General features: G+C 35.6%; 1 long non-coding RNA gene across 2 annotated transcripts; it reads left to right on the forward strand.

Moving 5' to 3' along the window:
* Positions 1-9,807: 9,807 nt before the first annotated feature.
* LOC149773144 (uncharacterized) lies at positions 9,808-12,837 on the forward strand. Of its 2 annotated transcripts, none has more exons than XR_016417457.1 (2): positions 9,808-10,501; positions 12,447-12,837. It is a non-coding gene; the product is annotated as an uncharacterized LOC149773144 (long non-coding RNA). The 2 variants fall into 2 exon arrangements; XR_016417456.1 differs by lacking the exon at positions 9,808-10,501 and adding an exon at positions 11,242-11,277.
* Positions 12,838-13,056: the final 219 nt, after the last annotated feature.

Consider the following 13,056-nt stretch of genomic DNA (forward strand, 5'->3'; position numbering starts at 1 on the left):
CAATGAGGGATTTGTAGAACGAAGAAACAGAACCAAAGATGGACAGAGTTTAGAACTGATGGATCGTTTGCATTTGGACATGTGGTTGCAAGAGAAATATTTGCTAAACGGAGTGAATGTTCGCCTGAGACTGAATCGTAGCAGTGCCGCTTTCCATTTGTTGGCTAATGAGGATGCTACTACTGGTGGCAATCCCAAAAGCATAATCGTGGAGGCCAAACTATACGTACGACGCGTGGAAGTGTTACCCAAAGTGGGAAACGACATCAGTCAGACGTTGAGCAGAACGACCGCCAAGTATCCCATACGACGCGTGGAAGTGAAAACCTTCACCATTCCTAGGGGACAGCGATCCATGATGGAAGATCATCTGTTCCAAGGACAGTTACCCAAACGTTTGATCCTTGGTATGGTCGAGAATGAAGCCTTCAACGGACACTTCGCTAAAAATCCTTTCAAATTTCATCATTACAAAGTGTCCAAGATCGAAGTCAGTCGCGATGGCAAGACCTTGTGTACCCGACCTTTCGAACCCGACTTTGCCCAGAAGAATTACTTGAGATCGTACTTGTCCCTGTACGAAGCCACGGGACAGTTAGGAACCAACACCAGTCACGGTATTACGTACGACGATTATGACGGAGGCTACGCTTTGTGGGCTTTCGATTTCACTCCAGACCAAGGCAGCGACGAGGGACATTTCCACCCTATAAAATCCGGCCAGATTCGTGTGGAACTTCAGTTTACAGAACAACTGAAAGAGACAGTGAACGTCATCCTGTATGCAGAATTTGACAATACGATAGAAATCAACAGTTTGAGAGAAGTCATTCTAGACTATTAGAAGTCATGGAAGACTGTTATCCCTCTTTACCTAGTGGAGAAACTTTAGACATGGAATGTGAGGAGACCGTGGAAGGAGAAGAATCTCAAGATAAAGACGAAGAAGATATCATGATGAAGTCGAGATGGCCAGAACAAGAAGCCCATTTAGTCTCCTGTTTTGCCAAACACTTGGTCAATAAAATGACGGAATTGATCAAGAAAAATTGCTATGGATGTCAAAACGATCATCCCAGTCAAATTCAACACGATAAATGCCTAATGTTAAGTCAAGAAGAAAAATTGGACGAGTATCTGGACGAAGCTTGGAGTCTCATCTCGAACAAAGACGTGTTGCACCAGTGGTATAAAGACTTGCGTGAACATTCTTGTCCACCATTAACCACTCAAGAGATCCATCGTATCGAAGCTCTCCTGAATCAGAGTGAAGAAACAGAACGAATAACCGTTTATTCGTCAGACATTTTCAAGCAAAAAGTCAGGATCGAATTGACAACTTATTATTACCTGTGAAGAAAAAACACAAAACAATGGATACCTGGGAACTTTATTACCTTTTGAACCACAGTTCGTATACGGCTTCTTGGAATCCTGTCGTCTGTGCTAAAGATGAACTCCCTCATCGCAAACCTAAAGACCATCAAGCTTACGTGATCAACACGGACGACAGTCATCTCCCAGGAACCCACTGGGTAGCCGTCTACTTTCCTCAAGAAGGATGTGTGGAATATTTCGATTCGTACGGATTGCCCCCTTTGGAAGACGATATCATTGACTTTATGAGAAGAAATGCTCAAACCACCCGATTCAATAATGTGAAATTACAAGGCACAGATTCCTTGGTGTGTGGACAATATTGTGTGTATTTTCTGCATCATCGCAGCCTGGGCTATTCCTTAGAACATTTAGTGACTCATTTTGATCCTCGTTCTTCTTCAAGAAATGATGTGAAAGTAGATCGATGGTTTTGTGACCATTATGCTTATCTTTCGTCTCAAGCTAGGAAACGTAGTGTCAATCAATGGCCTAATGATTTCCAACAGTGGAAATCACAATTTCATTCACAACGTTGTCAGCCTGTTTAAAGTAGATTGTCAATTGAGAAAAAATGTTTGTGATTTGAAAAAAGTTGTTTGATGTTATAGTGTTGGATTATTGTTAAAAATGTTAGAGTTGTTGTTTAGTGTTAAGCGATTTTTGAATAAAAAATGTTGTGTTTTGAAAAAAATGCCTTTGTGGTTTGTTTAGCTATAAGACTGTTGGATTGATGCTCTTTCATTTCTTACTATCCCTCTCATGACACTCATTGAACGTTGCGACTCGAAAACCGTGTGGGGGATGTTTTCCTTCACGTCCGCGCTTTGACTTTAAGAACCGGGGTTGTTCCCAGTCTAACCATCCATTGTCGACTCATCCTCCTAAGAAGATGTGTTCCAAACTAGCTAAGCTCAACGAAGCCTACGTGAATTTGCATAGGGTCAGACACAGTCTGATACCGAAGCCAGAAGAAATAGAGAATGTGAGAATGTTAAAAATCACTGAAGACCTGATAGAAGAGCTCTTTAGAGAAGAAATGAACAGGGAGAAAGAAGAATGGACAGAGAAGTACAGACTTCAGAGACAGCAGCAACAGCAGCAACAGCAGCAACAACAGCAACAGCAGCAGCAACAACCTGAAGCTGACAGAGGCTTTGTCGATTGCCGTATCGACACTAAAGAGTTCTTCTTCTCTTTCCGAAGAAGCAGACCTATTGCCAGAAAGTCTATCCTCAGAGGACATCGCATTCTTAGAAACTAAAAAGAATGCCATAGCAAACAAAAAAAAACAACCCTTTTCAGGGCTACCCATTACTCTAGAAAAGAAATAGCTATTAATTTGCCAATGTGTGTAGGTAGAGTAGTGTGAAAATAAACACTAACTCTTTTTTTAAAAAAGGTGAGGGTATGTGATTGTGTGTTAGTGTTTGTAAGTGCTTAGGTAAGTTAGTAAGGGTAGTAGATTAAAAATGATGTTTGTTTTTTTTGGGCTGTTAGAGGTGTATATTTAGGGTTAGATTGGATTGCTTTGCGTATGTGGATAGTCTATTGAAGTGATTTATAAAAAAGTTTACAATAGTGATGGGTAGCATAAAAAAGTGAGTGAGTGTTTCTTTTAGGTCCGCGCGTTGTTGTTGTTTTTTTTTGGTCATGATCTAGGTAAGATCAATTTTATGTTATTAGGGGGATGTTTTCCATCACGTCCGCGCTTTCACTATAAATTGAAACTCGCTGGGCAGTCTAGCTACCCTTGTTGATTGATCAACACAGCCAGAAGAATGAATAGCAGAATAGTGAAACTGTTAGAACTCCAGATGCACCTGGAATATGCCAGGCGCATAGTAAATGAACTATCAGCGGAGGCTATCGTAGAAGAAGCAAGAACAAAGAACGAAGAGGAGAGAAGACAGAGGGAAGAGGAAGAAAAAAAAACTAGAAGAGAGGATGTCATACAATATTCCCGAGACAGAGGATTGGGGTGCTGAATCGAATCATCCCGCCTCTGCACTCTCAAGACAAAAAGTAAAAAGAGACTGAAGTCAAAGATGCGTGTGCGGCGCCAGGCCTGGAAGGTGCAACCATTAGATAGGTGCATCTGGAGTTTAAAAAAACGGCCCTTTTAAGGGCTACCCAATACTCTAGAAAAGAAATAACTATAGATTTGCCAATGTGTAGGTAGAGTAGTGTGAATATAAACACTAACTCTTTATTGATAGTGGAAGTGTATGTGTTTGTGTGTTTGTGTTTGTAAATGCTGAAGTAAGTTTGTGTGTTTGTGTTTGTGTTTGTAAATGCTAAAGTAAGTTTGTGTGAATAGTAGATTATGGGTTTATTTATTGATTCTTAGCGTATGTAGAGAGTATAGTTGTGGTTATATTATATGAAATGAGAAAGTAGGGGGATGTTTTCCTTCACGTCCGCGCGTTGTTGGGTCATGATCTAGGTAAGATCAATTTTATGTTTTAGGGGGATGTTTTCCTTCACGTACGCGCTTTTATTATAAAACTAACAGTGTTGGCCATTGGAACCCATTCTACGGAATAAGCAAAGAAGAAGATGCCAGCAGCTTCAGCTTTATACAACGATCTTATGGGAAGTTGGTATTGGATGGTAGATGGATTGAGTGTAGTAGAAAGGGTTGAACAGGAATGGAGGTATGCAGTGACAAAAGACTTCGTCTCAAGACAAGTAACCAGCCTCCACTTATCCGTAAATATTGTAAAAGAAATGATAGAGGATGAGGAGAAGAGAATCAGAGGTTTAATTAACCCACCGTATGTCAAAGTGGGTAAGTTAAAAGAAGCGATAGATCATGTGACGAGTGCAAGGTGCTTTCTAGAAGACATTGTAGAATGGACAGATTGGTGTTTCGCGAAGTGGGGGTTAGAAAAACTTAAGAAAGCTGAAGAACTAATGAGGAATGTGCTGACCGAAGAGGTCAAGAAGATCAAAGAAAAGTGGTCATAGGAAAGAAAAGAAGAAGAAAATAGAAAAAAAGGGATGAATTAGAAAAACTGAACACAAACTGGATGAAAATCCAAGAGAAGTTCCGGGCCATGGGCCACCCGGACTGGCTGCCGGAAACAGAAAAGAAAAAGAAGAAAGGAATGATGGACAAAATAAGAGGATCGTGGAAGAAGTTAAGAAGTTAAAAGAAGAAGAAAAACCCAAAGGCCCTTTTCAGGGCCAGCCATATTTCTCGAAAAGAGATAGCCTTTCCATTGACTACCCCTTTTTTATTTTGTTTTTTTATTTTTTTTTTTTGTTTTTTTTTTTTTGTTTTAAAATAGAGACCCTCCCTGTTTCAATTTTACATAGACCCTATACAGTCCCAAGGGTTTTTGGCCATGTTAAATTTACATAGACCCTATACAGTCCCATGGGTTTTTGGCCATGTTAATTCCCATAGACCCTATATTGTCCCACGATTTTTCTCCATGTTAAATTTACATAGACCCTATATTGTCCCAGGGGTGTTTTTAATGATAAGTCCCATAGACCCTATACTATCCCTATTCACTACTAACTGGCCTTATCGCCAATGAGTATTCGCATTTGGACAAAACAGGATAATATCTTCGTTGCATAATACTTATACCAATATTTCTCTCTCTCTCTTACTCTCTCTGGCATGTGCAGATTTAATGTTAAAAATTAGACCGAATATTTCTGTTAACCATATTGAGTATTTCGCATTTTTCAAGTCATTTTGTCTGAATAAATGGATCATGCATACAACATTATTTCTGTTGAAATCTGTATAGTGTTTTATATCTACCTTAACACAAATAATAATGATATACCAACAAACAACAACCACAACAACCAAAACTTTTCTATTTTAACTGAATTTAAAATTCCTAAATGGCTATAAAGTTCAGTAAGACCATACATGAAGTACATAGTTGACTATGAGAGTACATGCATGTATAGAGGTAGTGGATAGGGATTTTTTTCTATTACATATTTACAAACAGTTTATCCTCTTTTATTTGTTGGGTGCCATGAATGAAAACGAATACACTTTAATTGTAAAGCACTCTAACTGTTCACTTTCCAAATTACTTAGTTTATACATTTGGTAATGCAAGGTATCTCATAATGGTGATTTGTATCGGTCGTTTGAAGTTTAAAAACAGCTTTTATTTCCACGTCGCCTTCTGTGTAAAACTTACTGAAAACAGACTATATGAGCAAGAATATTACAGTCTAATGCAGCTCTAAATAAATTGTCTTTTAAGTTATTAATAGAAGTTTGTTCAGTAGAACATCCTGAGCGTTTCGGCTATTGTTAAAAAAACTCCTTAAATTTGGGAAAACAATATAGATCGATGCCTGGTGTTTACATGTTGTGTGTTGTTTTAACAAGACTTCGTTTGCAACAGAACTATGGACGCAAACAGAATTCATGATATGTAAATCAAAGTCAATAAATCACCAAAAGAAGTCAACAGTTTATGGATCCTTCAACGTGTAGTCGTAGGTCTTAAGAGCACGATAATGAAAAACATTTTGCTGTAATTACATGTTTCATTTTGGGACTGATCATCGTGATGATACATGTTTGACCTCTACATACTACATTTATCTTTCTATATATTTACAGAAGTTCTGTCAGCATAACTCACCCAATTCGGTTCGTGATAATTCGATGTCACCTTAACGGAATCTCTCACTAGATTCACATATGTTCTCTGCTGTTTTAACACTAAGTAGGCATATTATGAAATAGGGGCGGATACAGTTCATTTAATAATCATAAAATAAATTTTGTATATCAAAGACGTCTTTTCAATATTTTTACGCTTGTAAAAAATCGCCGCACACAGGACGTGTTAACTGTACAGATAGGTTGGATAATTATGCCATTTAGGTATAACTCTACAAGGAACTCATGCTTATTTCAAATAGCAGTTTCGTGTACCTCTTTCGTACGACATGTCGTAGATTTATTTGCATGTATTGGACGTGCATAGCATGAATGTATTGTGCGTTTCCCATCACTAATGTCTGATATGCATGAAATATTAATAAAAATGTCAGGGAATGGTATATGCACAAGCTTGTCTTCTTATAATTTAGCTACGTTATAGGTATTTGATGCTTGGATCTAAAGAGAGATACTACTTTTTTGAAAGGAATAATTTGATATCGGAAATCTCTTCACTCGTTTTCCACCGGGCAATCAAGGACATGGTTTCGGGCACGTTTGTCGCCAGCTTTGGAGGAAAGATACACTCCATCCATCCAACGGAGGACGTCCTCAGTTTGAGGTATGTCCTCGGTACGTTGGTGTTTAATCTCACGAATTTCCTATGTTTACACCAAACACGCACATACATACATACATACATACATACGTACATACGTACATACATACATCCATACATCCATACATACATACATACATACATCCATACATACATACATACATACATACATACATACGTACATAAATACATACATACATACATCCATACATACATACATACATACATACATACATCCATACATACATACATACATACATGCTTACATAAATACATACATACATACATACATCCATCCATACATACATACATACATACATCCATACATACATACATCCATACATACATGCATACATACATACATACATACATCCATACATACATACATACATACATACGTACATACATATTTGTGGGTATCAAACATGCGATATTATATTACGTGGTTAACCCTCTGGCAACTGAGCTACCACGGCTCCCATTAAGGATAGATCTACTCAACTCATTGTTGATGTTACTGTCACACAGGCCATTGTAATATTCGTCTAGTGGAGACTGAATTTAATTGTATCCAGAAGAATTCGTCAATTAAGTCCGAAGAAGGATTGCCGGGGACCTAGATACCTGTTGTGTATCAGATATGGTAAACACACAAATCTAAATCAATAGACTGCGTTGCTGTCTTTATTTGTTCAGTAAGACATTTCGGATTTTATCTGAGTCCATAGTGCGTGCTCAGAATAAAAACAACACTTTATCGTACCCTTATTCAAATAAGTTGAATGAAAATCAATGCTTTTAGCAAGGATAATTAGTCTGATATGTTGAGCTCTCATGTCAGGCTGAATTTCACCACATGCAAAGGTAAATAAACCACGGCCCCCTTGGCGGTCAACAAAGGATGTATTGTTTGTAAAGGAATGTGCGTAGTAAATCCGTATATCTTGTCAATGTTTTTAATGAAATATCATATATTACATCTCCTGTGAAGCAAACATCCAAAGTTGGAAATTAATATACATGTATTCATGTGTTAGTGAAAAACCTTTGCTATTTAGGTGCGTTTGCAAAGTCACGTATGCCACATAAATATCTCGTCAGCTTGAAATTGATTGTTGTTTCTTTATTTTCCTTGCAATCGAATATATATGCCGAGTTAATCGTGAACTGGAAAACTAGAGATTCCTTTTTCAAGTTATGAGGATGAGAAGATAATATTATTTGTATTTTCATGCAAACAGATCCTTGCAGAGTTATTTTACTTATTAAAAAACATAGCATTATTTCAAAACTTGTTTGTCTGTTGAACAAAATTTAACTAGAATTATGCGACAGAAATTGAATGCTAGCCTACAATTATGCAGAATTAGACTATACAAAGTTATTTCGAATATCAAATTTTTATATATTTTATTTTTACAGAAATGTGCATTTTTCACCCAGTAGGTGTGGATTGCTAGTCATTTGTGGCAGTGAAGTGAAACCATTGTATTATCACGGCTGTATGAATACAAAATGTTCCCACTTAACAAATGAAATATTTATGGATATCTACCCAAACTAGGTTGATTTTAGTTTTGATTCACATTTTTTAAAAAGCAAAAGCCTTCGATTTGCATGGGTTTTCTCCTTGTTGTGCCAGGATAATTGATATATGCATTACAAAATCGAGAAAAGGTAATTTCTAATTTGTAAAGTAATATTGGGGCAGCGATGTATAGCAAACCAAGCCTATACAAATGGTTATTTCGATTTGTGTACTTTGTTAAAGTATGTAATGTAATATGTTCGTACCAAAATTAAGATTTGTTTGATTTTGTCATCATGCGTGGACTGTTGTGTGGTGATTTGAAATAAAACATAGAGGCTGTGTCTGACATACTGCAGAGCTTAACGTCTCTAAACAAATGATTTTAATGATTGAGAGTTTTTATGTCAGGATTTTCGTTCGTCGTTTTATTGATCTCTTTATTAAAACGAAAATTTTGTTATGTTGCCTTGGTATTGGCAAGATCTCATACTAACTCGAAGCAGAAGTTGTTGCCAATTTTCGATTGTCACCTAATTCCGTCGTTTTAAACAAAGCCTGATTTATCCATCGTTTTCAAAAACCATTGTGAGGTAAGTTATAATTGCTACTGAAGCATTAGTATTACTATGTTTAATCACGATTTTCCTCTCGGTAATGTGTCCCTTTCGTATCGCTGTATTACAGGTATTCATTATTAAATGAGTGACACATAGCTGTATGTAACGTCAGCCAATTACCGTTTCCCTGAGTCAGGTAGAAAACAATACATCTGCTATTTAGGAGTTCATTTTTATGCATCTTTTATGGCACTTCATAAATGGACACAAGATGATCGGCAATGGACACCTTTTACGATATATGCATCCTCATGCGGTGGAAGGGAGCGACGAAAGTGATGCAAAGAGAAAAAGAAAGAGGAGAAAATACATGCCAAAATATGGAAATACGGGTCTGAATAACACCTAGAAGGAAAATAACGTAGTTCAAAAAGTGATGTGGCCACTGTTTCGATAAACGTTATGTTGCCGTTGTGGCAATATCATGTTCCTCGACAGTCATATTTCAGTATCAAATATATAGTAAGTAATGGCATTAATAAAGATTATTGAGATATGTTTTTAAACTGCATAAAAAATACAAAATTGCCTTTGCTACAATTTCTTATTTAAAATTCAGGTCATAACTAATATGCTTGCATATAAACATCAATTACAACCGTTGATATAGCTTTGGTTACTCAAATCATAAGTTATATTTGAATAGCTCATATATTATGGTGTGTTTCTTTTAATAACGCTAATGTCTCACGTGCACCTAAATGATACAAGCAAATCTGAATGGCTAAAGTTTCTGCCCATATTAATGAATATTGCATAGATCTTGTCAATCTATATTTTTCAAAAACGTGGTATTCACTATATGTGTAAAGCCGGTAATGTTCTCTTCCGATCTATTTAATTTTGATGAAAGCCTATACCGAACACTGGGTTATCAATTAATAAACCCATAATCCATCTTCTTCTCATTGCTAAAAGGACAATATATACAACATGTTTGTACAGCCTTACACACCTGATTTAAATCCTGCTAGGTCTTCTTGATGCCATATTCAATACGTAATTAGGTAGAAAAGTGCTCGCAAAGGCAGTGAAGTAAGCAAATGATAATACCACTTCCCAATCCGCATTGGAATCAAAATATGGAGAGAAAAAAATCACACATTACTTGCCTATCCGTTTATACTGCATAGCCTACATCCGGTGTCAAAACGTTTTTACACATCGGCATTCTACATTTAGCACAATTTGTCGTAGGCGCGAGTAAGTGTATATGAGTGGTGAGGGGATATGTGTTTTGAGGCAAGATGGGAAGACAGTATGTTTAGGGTCAATCATCGTGTTCTTTGTAGTAGATTAGCTGTTTCTGTTTTCGTATTAAGATGTATAGTTTTTGGTGCTTGGAGAAGAGGGTTGATATGTTAAATTAAATGTGAAATCACATATGTGTTACTGTACAATAAAATGTTATATATGTCTCGAAACCGATGAAAATAGAGCAAAAATCTCGCTCTGCTCTGCAGAGTAAGTACAAAACGTGGCTAAAAGCCTTTTTGACGTCAACAGCACCATGGCAAGCGCCAATATAAAACTTTGTCAATAAACAAATTGACTCTTGCATATAATATTAAACTTTTATGTTGTCACGTGATAAAATCCCACGTATAACAGGCACCCTTCCTAGCCAGTGTTCAATTGTAGCTTTGGAACTTCAAGCGGCGTTTCAAGACTTTCAACCTTTCTCACCATCGAAAAGTTGTAAGGTATGATATATGTTTCCTTTAATTTCCTATTTACATTTTTATTCGTTTGTTTCACGACCACGCATATATTCCGATCTTCTCCTAACATTAGCATTTCTTCCATATCTTACGTCCAAATACATTATTGTTATTGTTATTATTGTTATTATTATTATTGTTATTATTATTGACGCTTGTTTAAACAATAATATTGTTTCAATTTGGACTGTAACAAGAACAAACATAAATGCTGGAGATGCTTCGCATCTTCAAATAACTGATTTAAAGGATAAGGAAACAAAATAGTATTCAATCAGTTCTGAGAAACACACAGGAATTATGTCGTAAGTAATTAAATATATGTCTGTGAATTTGAACAATTCTGCAACAGCATCAGTTTGACATACAGTGGTTACTATTTCCATTATTTATATATTTATAGTTGTCAAATGCCCGGTAAACTGTAAAAAAATGTGTTTCGTTTTTCTATCACATTGCGCATTTCTTTCCAGATTAAGTCTAGGTAGAGTGTGTATCGAAAACAAATTCCATATATATATATATATATATATATATATATATATATATCCTTTTTCACGTAAAATTTTCTGAGTCAAGCTCGTTTTCTGTTTTCTTTCACTAACCCATAACCTTCACAAAAGAACTCCTTGTCTTGTTGCACAAAATAACCCATTTTATCACTTCAATTTGGGAGACACTCATATCAGCCAAGTTCAATGCGACAATACAAAAGGAACGATCTTTTTTACATCGAAATGGTAGACATAAACTGGAATGTAAGAAATTATATATATATATATATATATATATATATATATATATATATATATATATATATATACTTTTTGTAATTCCTAGCATGTGATATTGTCTAGTTGTAATCATTTTATTCATAACTGTTATCGGTACTGAATATGTTTATTTCGGTTTGCCTACATGACTAATCTGTTAAGATCAGAATCTTGCATAGGATTTTTAAATAAATGTTTACGTATGTGCTGACAATTATTAATAATAGTCCTAATATTAAGACTTAAATGGCGCGTATGGCTTAAACTCTCAGTGGCTGATAGAGTTTCTAAGTTTCGATAACAATTCTGTATTTTCCTATTGGTTGGGCTGTGTCGCATTGCTAGGCGAAATCAATGCAGAAAGTGTAGTGTACTCTGCACTTGAGGTCTATTGCGATATTCACCGTGTAAATAAGATGAGAATCAAGTAATGAGTTTAATTTCCATTTTTGCAGTCATTCATACTTATTGTTTTCCTTTTGTAAGTTTTCAGACGAGTCTTAAGCTGTACTTAGATATTATATAAGAGGAATAAACATTTGTTTTTACAGTTCAGCTGAAGTTAGATTGCTCATTATTTTAATTATACACTTATTCAGGAACTGTTGTAAATTATTCGAAGAAATTATGGATAAAGGAAATTTGTCAATGTCAAAGTTCTTGGACCACCAGTACGTTTCCGGTTTTGAAATTCATAAGGCACTTTTCCTTCATTTAGTATTTTCATAAACCTTTATAAGGAATATATTGGATTCACTTCATAATACTATAAGTTCCTCTCAGTTTCATTTATAACATTCACAATTAAGCTGTTTGTTCAGTTTTTCAAAACTGGATGGTTTTGATTTTCTTCTTTGCTACTTAGTTTGTGGCCATAGAGTCGTAGCACTATATATGTATATTTGAATGTAAATTGCTTTCGTTTTTTCAAGCATAATACTTAATTTTATTTGAAATATTAATTTTATCATTCCTATAAAGCTGCGGTATGTGTAAGGAAGAAACGGGAAAGCGGAAAAAGAGGTATAGACAGAAGCGATTAAGACGCCTAAGTATTACCAGTGCTAGTTCACTTAAGCTATGTATATAAGCATGTATATGTCTTGTTATTTTTGTATAAGATAATATGAATATTATTTGACGATACTTTTCAGGCCACTCTTTCATCGATGTCAAGTACAAATTCTACCAGTGGAGGATCTTCCTCAACGTCAAGCTCTACATCAAGCTCAACTTCTAACGGGGCGATGGAGAGCACATCTAATGGCATTTGTTATGAACATCCAGTAAACCCCAACTTGGGATTGCAGGGATGTGTAAAACCAGATGGGAATGATGCTTCATTTACTTTTGGAGTGAACATTAAATTTTGATCAACCTTGTATATAAGAAAGGCGATGTTAAAACTTATGATTTCTGTTTTAGGCCAAAAGTTGTTTTCTCTGTGGATGACAATGAAAAAGGAACTTAATATCACAATTCTGTCAGATTACATTTTATATATAAAGGTTGTAACTGAGTTTAGAAAGTAAACTATAAAAGAAATTCGCTCCTTTCATTTTATTATATATATATATATATATATATATATATATATATATATATATATATATATATATATATATATTCTCACACACAGTGCAATGCATATCAACAATTCAAAAATATAGGCAACAGAAGAAATGCTTGCAGTACTTGGGGACTATTGAGCCTCGAATGGGTTTATATAGGGTAAATTGGGGACATTTTTATATCCCTAAATGG

This window comes from Sinohyriopsis cumingii, unplaced genomic scaffold (assembly GCF_028554795.1).
Source record: "Sinohyriopsis cumingii isolate HCF-2022 unplaced genomic scaffold, ASM2855479v2 utg000873l, whole genome shotgun sequence".
Taxonomy (NCBI): Eukaryota; Metazoa; Mollusca; class Bivalvia; order Unionida; family Unionidae; genus Sinohyriopsis; species Sinohyriopsis cumingii.